The sequence below is a fragment of the Ambystoma mexicanum genome, chromosome 1p, assembly GCF_040938575.1.
Source record: "Ambystoma mexicanum isolate Mex_15411 chromosome 1p, UKY_AmexF1_1, whole genome shotgun sequence".
Classification (NCBI taxonomy): domain Eukaryota; kingdom Metazoa; phylum Chordata; class Amphibia; order Caudata; family Ambystomatidae; genus Ambystoma; species Ambystoma mexicanum.
Genome location: NC_090921.1, coordinates 655,859,724 through 655,872,308, shown reverse-complemented (window position 1 = coordinate 655,872,308; position 12,585 = coordinate 655,859,724).

Here is a 12,585-nt window from a genome sequence, read left to right as displayed (position 1 = left end):
CAGTTGCTTATAGAGCTTGGGCTTCACATAACACCTGGCAATCCATTGCAGTCTCTCTATTGAGAAGCTATACCAGTCAATGCCTAAGCATGCAATGTTGATCTATGCTATATATGACATTGGCACATTGGGTTCACCCAGTACTTGGACTGCAATCACAATCAGCTAGGAAAGGCTACACACAAGATTTCCAGGGAACCAAATGCATCTTTGCAATCCTGAAACATGGCGTCCAAAAAATACAGCATCTTCAGAATCATGCTATAGAAGCTTCTATGCTGTAGCTGACAACCTCAGTGCTTTTTGGTAAGGCATTCAATTAAATATCAATGTCTTTGTGGATACGAATAGTACAATTCATCATGACATACAGTAATTAAAAATGACCAAGAGGCTTGTGAAAATCTTATAAAAGACTGCCTTGCTGGAGTGCTAGAGGTGTTCCAGATTGTAACTCACTGAAACTTCTCATTTGGGCTAGAACCCTCAACACTGTTATCAAATGTTACAGTCTGCACCATTAGTACTTTGCGGGTTGAGACATTTGTGTAGATAATACTTGCTACTGAATGGTTCCTGCATTGCCTAGTGTAATAAGTTGTGCTCTGGTGTGCCCGTGGAAATTGCCATTCTGTTCACAGTAACTGATGTGGGTAATTGCTGTGGAATCATTCTCCAACCACTAGTCCATACCACAGCAGAGCAACATCAATGACCTCAATTCAAGCTCAGGCATCTACAGTTCCCACTGCTGTCGCTATGGTTGGCATACCTGAATAACTTTAAAATCCCCATTACTACCACAACTGAGAGATTTCAAGCTGCAGCAGACACAGTGAGGTATCTGACCAAATCCATCCTAAAAAGCGCTCCATCCTAGCTGGGGGTTGCGAGCAAGATCCTTCAAGATCCTTCAAGCTCTATCTTGTCGCAAATCATTTCAGTTCTGCGAACAGCCACAGACTAACACACTATGGGCCTCATTACAGCTTTGGGGGTAGCCATGCCGCTATTGGCGGCATGGCTGCCTCCAAAACCGGGTCCGGGTTCCCTGAATGGGGAATTACCGGCCCATTCCGAGTTTGGAGGGCCCGTTAATTCCTCATACAGGGAACCCGTGCCCGGACCTTCCCCTTTCCCATTTGAGCCCCTATAGGGCTCAATGGGAATGGGAGTGGGAGCTAACAACGTGCCGATTACGACCAGCCCGTTGTTAGCTCCCGGGTCCCCTGACGGGACCCGGTACCAATGCCTGGTTTTACCAGGGGTCCTTACCGAATCCCACGAGGGGACCTTGTAATCTTTCGGAATGGGTTTAACGGGTCCGCCTCCATTCGCGGCACCCGTTAACCCATTCCGCAAAGATTGTAATGAGGCCCTAAGTTTGTTTCACGCTATGACAGTCTAGCAATATAGATACCGCACGATTAATGGCAATGTATCATGTTGGCAGAAGACCAACTGTCTCATGTACTGAATGTCAGAAATACAGACTCATAAATTTGACCAATGTGCAGCCATTTTTTATTGTAACTAGAATCGCCATTTTGTTCTTTAACGTTTGCTCATTGCTTTTTGTTCAAAACTGCTTAGCCGAAAGCTTATTCTGCTTATTCTGCCTCACTGATTACTTGTTCAAAGCGAAAGAGCAAGGCCACGAGGCCGGGAGTTATTCGTTGAAACATAACACAGGCAGCCCCAGAGAGGAATGCCCAATCCCCTCCTGCATGTAGCCTTGGAAGACCACCACAGCATTTAATCATTTCACTGATGCCAGCTAGTCTCGTTAATATGCAAGAAATGCTAGAAAGAAACAGCTAAAGGCTTGAATTATGCTTTTCTTATGGTCCCCCTTTCCTAAACCCAGCAGAGCGTGCTGACTCCCAGGACATGAATAGCAAATAGGAGATAGCAAGGCCTGGATTGCGAATCTTCCCCCATAAACAGCTTGCTCGCAAGAACAGAAGTGTTGTGTTCTATTCAACAAAGAAATATTTCTCCAGACTCGCAATGTTGCATATTGTTGATAAAATAGATGTTCGAAGGTGTCATATTCGTCGAAATTGTCAATCATCAGACCCAGTTCAAAGAAACTGTACAATGGGCGTAATGAACATGTCATGACTGATTGCAGGATGTCCATTTTGTATATATGTAACTGATGTACGTTATTTGCTCTCTTGCGTCCCTCGAGGTCTGGAGACACACGTCACGGGGCGTGAGACTGAGTTGGCCAACTGAGACTATTTGCTTTGCAATAAACCCTAGCTTTTGGGAATACAACCTCGGGTCTGGCGTATCAGTTTGTGTGTGGTGATTTGCCTTGTTTCCACTATGCGAGGGTCCCCTAGGGGCACCTTCAAGATGGTGGACAGATAGGGACCCTCCCCCACTTGTTCCATCTTGTACGTTGTAAAATAAGAAAGGCGGAGAGAACGGCGAGGACGGGACGATCGAGCCGGGATCAAAAGGGCGAGGGTCCCGAAATGAGGCAGAGTCAAGATACGCAGACACAACATCATTGGTTGCGTCAGTATACAGACGAATTGTGTCTTGGAAGACAATTTGACTTATCAGGTGAGTCGTACCCCGATTCGAAATAGCCCTGATATTGGTTGAGAGTTGACTTTGCAAAATCAAATGCCCAGTGTAAGTTTGATTAGCTGACGGTAAGGTTAAAACATGCCTAGGGTATTGTCCACCCTAGCAGATTTTTTCCGCTGTGGTAGACAATCTTTGAAATTGGCCAAGTTACGCCACCTGGGGGAACGCTGGCGTATGAGATGTATGTGAAGCATGGTGTGGGTGCGATAATGTTCTGTGAGATTTGGCATAAGCACACCAGAAACCAAGAAGATTTTCAGTGGCCGATCAATGGGAGTTTTGAGATTGAGAGAATAGATAACTTGGAAAAGGTATTGATAATAAAGAAAGCACGTTCCGCAACATTTGATATCCTTAGGGACTGGAGAAGGGAAGCTATGCTTTGGTGGAGAAGTAGAGAGAAACATGCCCGCAGGCATAAATCAAAAACTAAAATAGCGGAAGAAAAGGAGGAGGAGGAGTGGACTGAGAGTCTGAGAAGGACAGGTAGACGCGAACAGTTGAACATAGAAAGAATATACCCACAACGAGAATTGCATATAGCAGATGATTTAATAAAAAAAATGTTGACCGATACAAAGCGGAGTCCAAGACCAGAAAGTAAAACAAGCTTGTCAGGAACCACTGTCCAGCCCCCTCCTTTTGCTCAAACCCCGCGCCCCTCCCAATTGTTCAAATCCTAGCACAGCAGACTGCACACTTAGCACCTCCTATTAGCCAACCGGAATCGCAACAGTCACTTCCCGTTCCTGTTATCCCATCCGCACCTCCAGCCCTAGAAACAGACACAGTCCCGTCCGTCCCACACGTGATTGAACTCGAAACTTTGGGGGCGAGAGATGGGACTGCACAAAGTGGAAGCAGAAGAGTGACCCGTAGTGCGATCAGCAAGGAAAGAAAGCGGGAGTTGCAAGTACAAGCAGAGATGTATATAGAAGGGAACGATGGGATGGCAGCATTGGACTTGATGTATGATTTCCGAAGAAGCAATGAAAGACAGGTAGTGTTGGAATAAATGGGTGAATATTTAGTAGGAAGATGGAAACAGTTAATTGGGAAATTACCGCCACAACAATTGTTAGATTTAAATGCATTAGCACATTGTAGAGAAAGAGATGAAGAAATAAGGGAACATGTATATGGACTTTTTGCGCTTAAAAATGAACTTGATAATGAATATGCTGAAATGTTTACCACAGCGGGATATAGGAGCAGGGATATCAAGAGAAATAGGAAGGAAGCGGTAGAGCCTTACATACAGCGGCGACATTCATCATCGTCAGTACAGATAGGCGATAAACTAAAAGTATGTGTACGGGAGGCGCTAAAATGGATGGCGGATCCTAGTACTCCTGCAATACAAATACATGACATATTCAATGAATATACCATGCCCATGAAAAGAAAAGCACTGCAGGCGATGGCTGAACATTTAATAGACAAAGATATAAAGGACAAGAAGGCCAGCCCCCCTGAAATAATGGCAATATATAAGCGGGCACTAGAACGAGGGACAGAGGAAACAGCCTTGTCACTTGACTTGGGGATATTTTTGCATATGAGAGAAGGGGGAGGGACAGTGAGCGTGGCATTTCCAATGAGGGAAGTCCCACCTACTTTTGTACCAAAAGTAGAGATTCCTGCCACACACACCACAGTAGCGCAGGTAACACCAGCCTATTATACAGCCCAATATGTACATGTCCCCTTTTCCAGACAGGAAGTGAACAACATAAAACAGAAGATTCCTGATATAAGAAAGAATCCGAATCCCGCGGGATTTTATAAAGAAGTAGAGTCCTGCCTGCAATCATCCGTGCTTACGATGGGTGACCTAGACTTAATATTCCCAGTAATTCTGCCACCAGACATATGGAAGCAAATAAGAAAAGTGGATGATATAGCGGCCTATGGTGCCACATGGGCGGATTTAATAGTGGAGGATAGGAATAAAGAGGTAGGGGGAAAGCCGGGGACTAATATGGTAGCATTACCGGCACAAATAATACAGAAATTAAAAGAAATTGTTCCGGAAAAAAGAATCCAATGGGACAAGTTAACTGCCTGTATGCAGGGCAAGGATGAGTTAGCTACAGATTATTTTAATAGGTTTGAGGAAGTATTTACACACTTAGCGGGCAGGATGTGAATTCAGAAGTGGGAAAAAGATTATTTGTTGACAACTATGTGAGGGGTTTAATACTTCCAATTCAAAATCTGCTAATGACATCCGAAAGTGCGTGGCAAGCAAAAACGTTGGGTGAAGTATTACATATGGCTCACTCAGTATTATGAGAACAGAGTAAATACAGAGAAAGAAAAAGAGGCAAAAGATAGAGTAAATTTGAAGACAAGAGTGCTACTTCAGCAAGTAGCGGGACACAATAGAGGGAGAGGGAACGCACATGGAAGGAGTAATTCAAATATGCATGGAGGGCCGTTGGGCAGAATCCGTGTGCATATTGCAAAGAGGACGGACACTGGAGAGTGTAATGCCCACATTTGCAAAATAGAAATGGGGGTGGTCAGAGAAGACAGCACCGGGGGCACCCAGGAGCAAATGGACCGAATAGGAATAATATGCAGCAGCACCAAAGTAACCAAGGAGGTCAGAATCAAGCTTACCATCAGAACACTACCAACCAGAATCAGGGCCAGGGTAACCAACAACATGGGAGTACCCAGAATGGGGGAGCTAGAGGAAGGGATGGGAACATTTTTGATACGCAACAAAATGCGTATTACAGTAATAGCAGTGATTACACATCGGACGATGTGTTATTCCCTCGATAGGACAGCCCAAGACAGGGGTCGGAACCAGTGTCTATTCCGTGAATCAACAAGGACCCTATGTAGAGATGAGAATCGGGGACAAAGAGCAACGTTTTCTTGTAGATACAGGAGCGCAAAAGTGTTCAATAGACCATCACTTGGTTCCAGATATACCACTGTCAGGGCAAAAGAATATTTCTGTAGGGTTCGCAGGTACACCAGTAATTAATCCAGTGTCCCAATCAATCCCAGTAACAATAGGTCCATTCACTGAGCATTGTCTGTTTCTCTTAACAGAAAATTGTGGGTAAAACCTCATGGGATTGAATGTATTGAAAAAACTAGGTGCAGTTATTCATTGCACTCCTGATGGTGTGTATTTGACAATTTGGCCACAGAATGCAACGGTATCTGAATTCTTGTCTAAACCCTTGCCAGGAGAGTTGAGTAAGTTGCCAACCTGTATATGGGCAATGAATGACAATGATGTGGGATGTTTAAAGATAGAGCCAGTAAAAATCATTTTGAAAGAAGGGGTCACGTTGCGCATATTCCACAGTATGGAATTTCAGCTGACGGAGGGAAAGGATTGAAAAGTATTGTTTCAGATTTGGTAAGATTGGGAGTAATTGAGGAAATGACAGGTAGTACATGTGACAGCCCCATTCTTCCGGTATATAAGAAAGGAGATAATGAGGTACCCTATCGTTTCATAATTGATCTGCGAGCGTTAAACAAGGTAGTTGACCCTCAATTTCCCTTAGTGCCAGACGTCACTACGATTTTGACAATGATACCTGCATCGGCAGAATACTTTAGCATGATTGACTTAAAGAATGCTTTTTTTAGCATTCCAGTGAACAAGGACAGTAGATACTTGTTCGCGTTCACGTTAGGAGGACGGTCATTCACATTCACGCGCATTCCACAAGGATACACAGAAAGTCCTAGTATTTACAGTAGGGCATTAAAGGAACAACTAGATGTGCTAGAGCTACCAACAGGTTGTGTATTGCTACAATATATAGACAATCTGTTGATCGCTGCAGACACAGAGGAGATTTGTAAAGAAAGTACCATTTTACTATTAACATACTTAGCAGCGCATGGCCACAAAGCCAGCTTGAAAAAATGTCAGTATTGTCGAAAGGAAGTGGCTTATTTGGGTTACTTACTTTCGAAAGAAGGGAGAAGACTAACGCCAGAGCGAATAGAGAGCATTTCTGGTATTCCTATTCCAAAAACACAAAGGAGTCAGAGCCATAATAGGCATGGCTTCTTATTGCCGGCAGTGGATTGGAAACTTTGCGTTTATTGTGAAACCAATGGTGGCAATGACGAAAAAGGATGCTGTGATGCCTTTGTAGTGGAATGAAGAATGTCAGAGAGCATTTAAGATGTTGAAAACTGCATTATGTTCTGCTCCAGTTTTGGGCACACCAAATTATGAGAAGATTTTTAGACTGTATGCGAAAGTGAAGGATGTGCATTGGCTGTTTTGACACAGGAACAAGGTGGAAGAAATAGGCCATGCGGGTATTTTTCTTCCGTGCTGGACCCTGTAGCGCGCACTGCCACGATGTTTGCGAGCTGTTGCAGCGGCTGCTGCGTCAGTGAAACAAACGGAAGGGATGGTACTGGGGCACACTTTAATTTTGATGGTGCCACATGCCATAGACGTTCTATTAAATAGAACACAGACGCAACACCTCACCTCTGCTAGACTGACTAGATATGAAATCATCCTATTCGCGGCCCATATCCAAATTATGAGGTGTAGCGCCTTGAATCCTGCAGAATTAATGCCACTACCCACGGAAGAACTTGGTGACAACGAATGACCTCCCGATGATTGTTTAATGGTTACTGAGGAAGAAACGAAGTGAAGAGTTGATTTAAGTGACACCCCACAGAAAGAGCCAGATGGAGAGTTATTTTGTGACGGCTCTTGTTTTAAATTACCTGATGGCACATCAACTGCCACCTACGCTATCACTACTCTAGAGAGCATTGTAGAAAGCAAAAGGGTCCGCTACATCTCGGCGCAAGCCACAGAAATAATAGCCTTGACCAGAGCCTGTGAGATTTCTAAGAATTTGAACGTGAACATATATACTGATAGTGAGTATGCCTTTGGCGTGGTTCATAACTTTGGCTGACTCTGGGCTGAGAGGGGTTTCTTGACATCACATGGGGCCAGAATTCAACATGGCCCTTTGATTGTACGATTGCTGTCTGCACTCACGTTTCCAAAGCACCTAGCAATAGTGAATTGCGAGGCGCATAAAAAGGTGACATGTAAAGTGTGAGAGGGAAACGCATTTGCAGACAGGATTGCGAAACAAACTGCCACTGATTTAAATACCAAAATGATGACAGTACAGTCTGAGGAAGTGCCTTGCATGATAGAAGATGGGATTGCCACTGTCAAAGAAATGCAGGCCGAAGCTACTGCTGATGATATACAAGGGTGGGCTGAGGGCTCTGCTGAATTAGATTTGGAGGGTTGTTGGGTGGACAAGGGAACTAAAAACTGGATGTTGCCAAATTCCTATGTAATTGCAATGTCACAATGGCTCACAGTCCTACCCACATTTGTGCCAAGAACATAATCCAGCACCTAGCTACGGTATGGGAAAATGTAAACATAAAAAAGAATGCAGAAAGGTTGGTCCAGAACTGCATCACGTGCTTACAACACAATGTAGGCAAGGGAACAGTGACTCCTTTTGAGGTAATCCATTTTGATTTCATAGAGATGGAGAGATGCCAAAAATTGAAATATGGCCTAGTGGTAATATGTGCATTCAGCAAATGGGTGGAAGCATATCCCTTAAATGACTGCACTGCAATGACCACGGCAAAAGTAATGTTAAAGGAATACTTTTCCCGTTTTGGTCTGCCCCGTGTTATATGGTCAGATAACGGTCCACACTTTGTGGGTGCAGTAATATTATAGATTTGCGCAGGTCTCCAGATCAATAAGCGATTCCATTGTTCCAGACATCCGATGTCGGCCGGTTTTACTGAACGTCACAACGGAATCTTAAAGTCTAAGATCAGTAAGATATGTGCAGGAAGCAAGTTGAGTTGGGTGGACGCATTACCATTAGCGCTATTGTGCATGCGCATGTCAGTACAGGCAAGAACTGGGCTCTCCCCGTTTGAAATAGTCATGGGGAGGCCGGCGAATGTTTGGTGCGCACCTCAGCCTAAGCGGCTTTGTGAAGTTGAGCATCCTGTGCTTACTACTTATTGTGGCCTTTTAATACAAAAACTGCGTTTGATTCATCAGCAGGTGCAGGAGGCTTTACCCGTGAGGTATACTGGTCCGGGGCACGCGCTGGAGCCAGGAGACTGGGTGCTACTTAAGAATTTTGAACGAAAATCATTGTTAGCACCCAGATGGCGTGGCCCCTATCAATTACTGCTGGCAACACATACGGCGATTTGAGTGGATGAGAAGAAGGAGTGGATTCATGCCACGCATGCTAAAAAGATCCCACCGCTGCTCAAAGACTTGCCTGACCGAGACGACCAGAAAGAAACAGCAGCTCCAGAATCGAAGGAAACTGTTGCCAGTCCCTTACTAAAGGATCTGCCTAAATCTGAAGTGAAGCTTGAAGCGAAGCCTGGAAAGATTGCTATAAAGGAGAAAGGGCAAAGAGTGCCTCAACGTTGGCCAGCTGAATCTGCATCACTGCGGGCCGACACAAAGCGTGTACCACTTTGGCACCCACCAGCATCTGTCATTGTGCCACAGCCTGAAACAAAATTTGCATCACCACGGATCAATCCGAGTTTGAGTCTGGGAGTGCATCGGCACTATTCATTGACCATACTGTACCAGGAGCTAAACGGTACAATCTATGGCTTCGGAAGAAGGAGTGATCGAAGCTGCATTTCATTGGTTTTTTTTCAACATTGCCTCTGGTTCCCATCACGGATGGAGAAGGAACTGGAGGTTTAGAGGAGAGAAGCGTGAGAGTTGTGCATGTCGGCAAACTCAAGACTCGCAGCTCCTCGGTGCGATCATAAAAATCCATGTGTCCGGAACCCGAACGAACAAGCGGGGTGCACATGGTACAAAGGCAATTGATAACTGCTCTGGAGTCCTTTTGAGCAAACATACAAATGCATAATGATCTTGCCTAACGAGTAAGAAATCCAGGCTTCTAAGAACTGGCAGAATGAACTGTTGACATTTATCAAATTAATTGACATTCGGACGAGTGCCACAAGGAGAGATATTCACGACGACCACTGCGGAAGAAGAAGGACTGTGAGAGAGAGAATGCCGGAACCAGCTTTAGCCTCCTCCTGCACCGCTGCTGATAACAAATTAGGTATAAAGACTGAAAAGTTAGAAAAAACACATTGTCAAAAAAACTGTATGCTGATCCTAACAATAGTAATATGTGTCATGAGTATGTTAGCGTCAATAATAACAGCATTGATACTATGGTACGTAGAAGAAACGCAGCCATTAAATATGCTCTTCCAAGTAATTAACATCTCCACTACTGAAAGCCCGGTTCATGTAATTACTTACACCTTGTCCCCAATGGAAGAGAGGCACAGAGAAGGATATGGGAATAATACCTTATTGCTCATAATGAACATGACCCATGCAATTTTAAAGAAAAATAATTGCTGGGTATGCGCCCATGTACCGCAGCATGCTGGGAAGGGAATAGGTTGGTATGTGCAGCCATTACCATTAGGTTCTGCATGCAGTGCATCACTAAGTGCACTATTTTATGGGAAATGGAATAAGAGTGATACGGGTCAACTAGATAAAACAAACATGAATGAATTTGAGGAAATAATTATGAGACCCGTAGGTTGTTCTATATTCCATAAAGCATGCATGATAATCCAAAACCCTATGCCAAAACCTGCACGAGATAGATTGTCTCCACCATCCAAAACATCAGTAATCACGTTCCGTGTAAGAACAGAAGAAAATAAAGATGCAATGCCCCCTTCCTATACAGTGAATTATAGCCCACAAACTGTCCCTTTTTGCCTAAAGAAGAAGGGCTCCTATTCAGTAGGTATGTTCACTAAATGTATGAATACAGCGATTCTCAAAAGAGAAGTAGAACCAGTGTATGTAGGTGATCCTGTTTATTTTATATGCAGAGAAAAAGCGTATACCTGGTTACCCAGAAACTGGGGAGGCACATGTTATTTGGTCTACTGTTCCTGGGAGTGTTCCTCTTAGAGACAGCAAATGTAGCCAGGTTATCCAGACCCAGGCTACGAAGAAGCATAGAAGATGCTTTAAGAACAGAAGACTTAGCAAAATCATTTGTACCATTTTTGGCCCAAGCCATAAATTCCTATAACATAAGGAAACTATCCCGAGTGTTAGAGAGTACAATAAACATAACAACTGATATACTATACAACATGACGCTGGAAGAGAAAGGAATAAGATTAATGATGCTGCAAAATAGAATGACTCCTCCCCTATGATTTTTGAAACAATAAAAAAGTTACACGTCCTAAGCTCCGAACTCCATACCATAAATGGGAATTGGGAGGCAGGGTCTGCCCCTAGTTTGCACTGAGATAAGTGAAGAGTGTATGCATATGGTAACCCAAAAACAAACGTATGGCCAAAATTATAAAGATATGCATGAAATGAAAACGATAAAGAATTCATGGCCATAAATATTGGTGGGAATGAAAATGCATATAGTAGTATGCAAGATTCAGGTTCAAATTCAAATTCAGATATATCAGACACTTCATCAGAGGAGGGTGCAATGTATGGATGAGGCGTTTGGCAATCGGCCAAAAGGAGGGTTTGTCAGTCTAGGAAAATAGATACTACATGATCAATGGCAATGTATCATATTGGCCGAAGACCAACCGTCTCATGTACTGAATGTCAGAAATACAGACTCAAGTTTGACCAATGTGCTGCCATTTTTGATGTAACTAGCATCGCCATTTTGTTCTCTAACGTTTGCTCATTGCTTTTTGTTCAAAACTGCTTAGCAAAAAGCTTATTCTGCTTATTCAGCTTATTCTGCCTCACTGATTACTTTGTTGTTCAAAGCGAAAGAGCAAGGCCGCGAGGCCGGGAGTTATTAGTTGAAACATAACGTAGGCAGCTCCAGAGAGGAATGCACAATCCCCTTCCGCATGTAGCCTTGGAAGAGCACCACGGCATTTAATCATTTCACTGATGCCAGCTAGTCTCGTTAATATGGTAGAAATGCTAGAAAGAAACAGCTAAAGGCTTGAATTATGCTTTTCTTACGGCCCCTTTTCCTAAGCCCAGCAGAGTGTGCTGACTCCCAGGACACGAATAGCAAATAGGAGATAGCAAGGCCTGGAATGCGACTCTTCCGACGTAAGCAGCTTGCTCGCAAGAACAGAAGCGTTGTGTTCTGTTCAACAAAGAAATATGTCTCCAAACTCGCAATGCTGCATATTGTTGATAAAATAGATGTTCGAAGGTGTCATATTCGTCGAAATTGTTAATCATCAGACCCAGTTCAAAGAAACTGTACTATGGGCGTAATGAACAGGTCATGACTGATTAGAGGATGTCCATTTTGTATATATGTAACTGATGTACATTATTTGCTCACTTGCGTCCCTCGAGGTCTGGAGACACGCGTCGCAGGGCGTGAGACCGAGTTGGCCAACTGAGACTATTTGCTGTGCAATAAACCCTAGCTTTTGGGAATACAACCTCGGCGTATCAGTTCATGTGTGGTGATTTGCCTTGTTTCCACTACGCAAGGGTCCCCTAGGGGCCCCTTCAGAGTAATCTTGGTTCTTCTAGGCTTTCTTTTCTGATGTTGAAAGCAACTGAAAGCATGTCTACTACAATCCGCATTGGTTGGCAGAAATGAAAGCAAAAAGACAATTCTAACAGGTGGGCTGCATCTTCAAAAACGTATCACTTCCTGCTGTACTCACAAGAGCAAGTTACAGTGAGAACAGACTGAGCACTGCTCATTTAAACATGGTTGGTCAAAAATATTCAACTAGCTATATATGTACAGAGACTCTGTCAGCACCACGGCTACTTACACCACCACCAGATTGACAGTGCCTGCAGTGCGCCTTGAAGAATAATTAGTTTTTGGTATTAATAACAGGTTAAGATAGGGAATGCCCAATCTCATGTCTCCCGATATATGGTCCCATTCAGTCCCACTCCACAAATTCGGGCTATAAATAGAC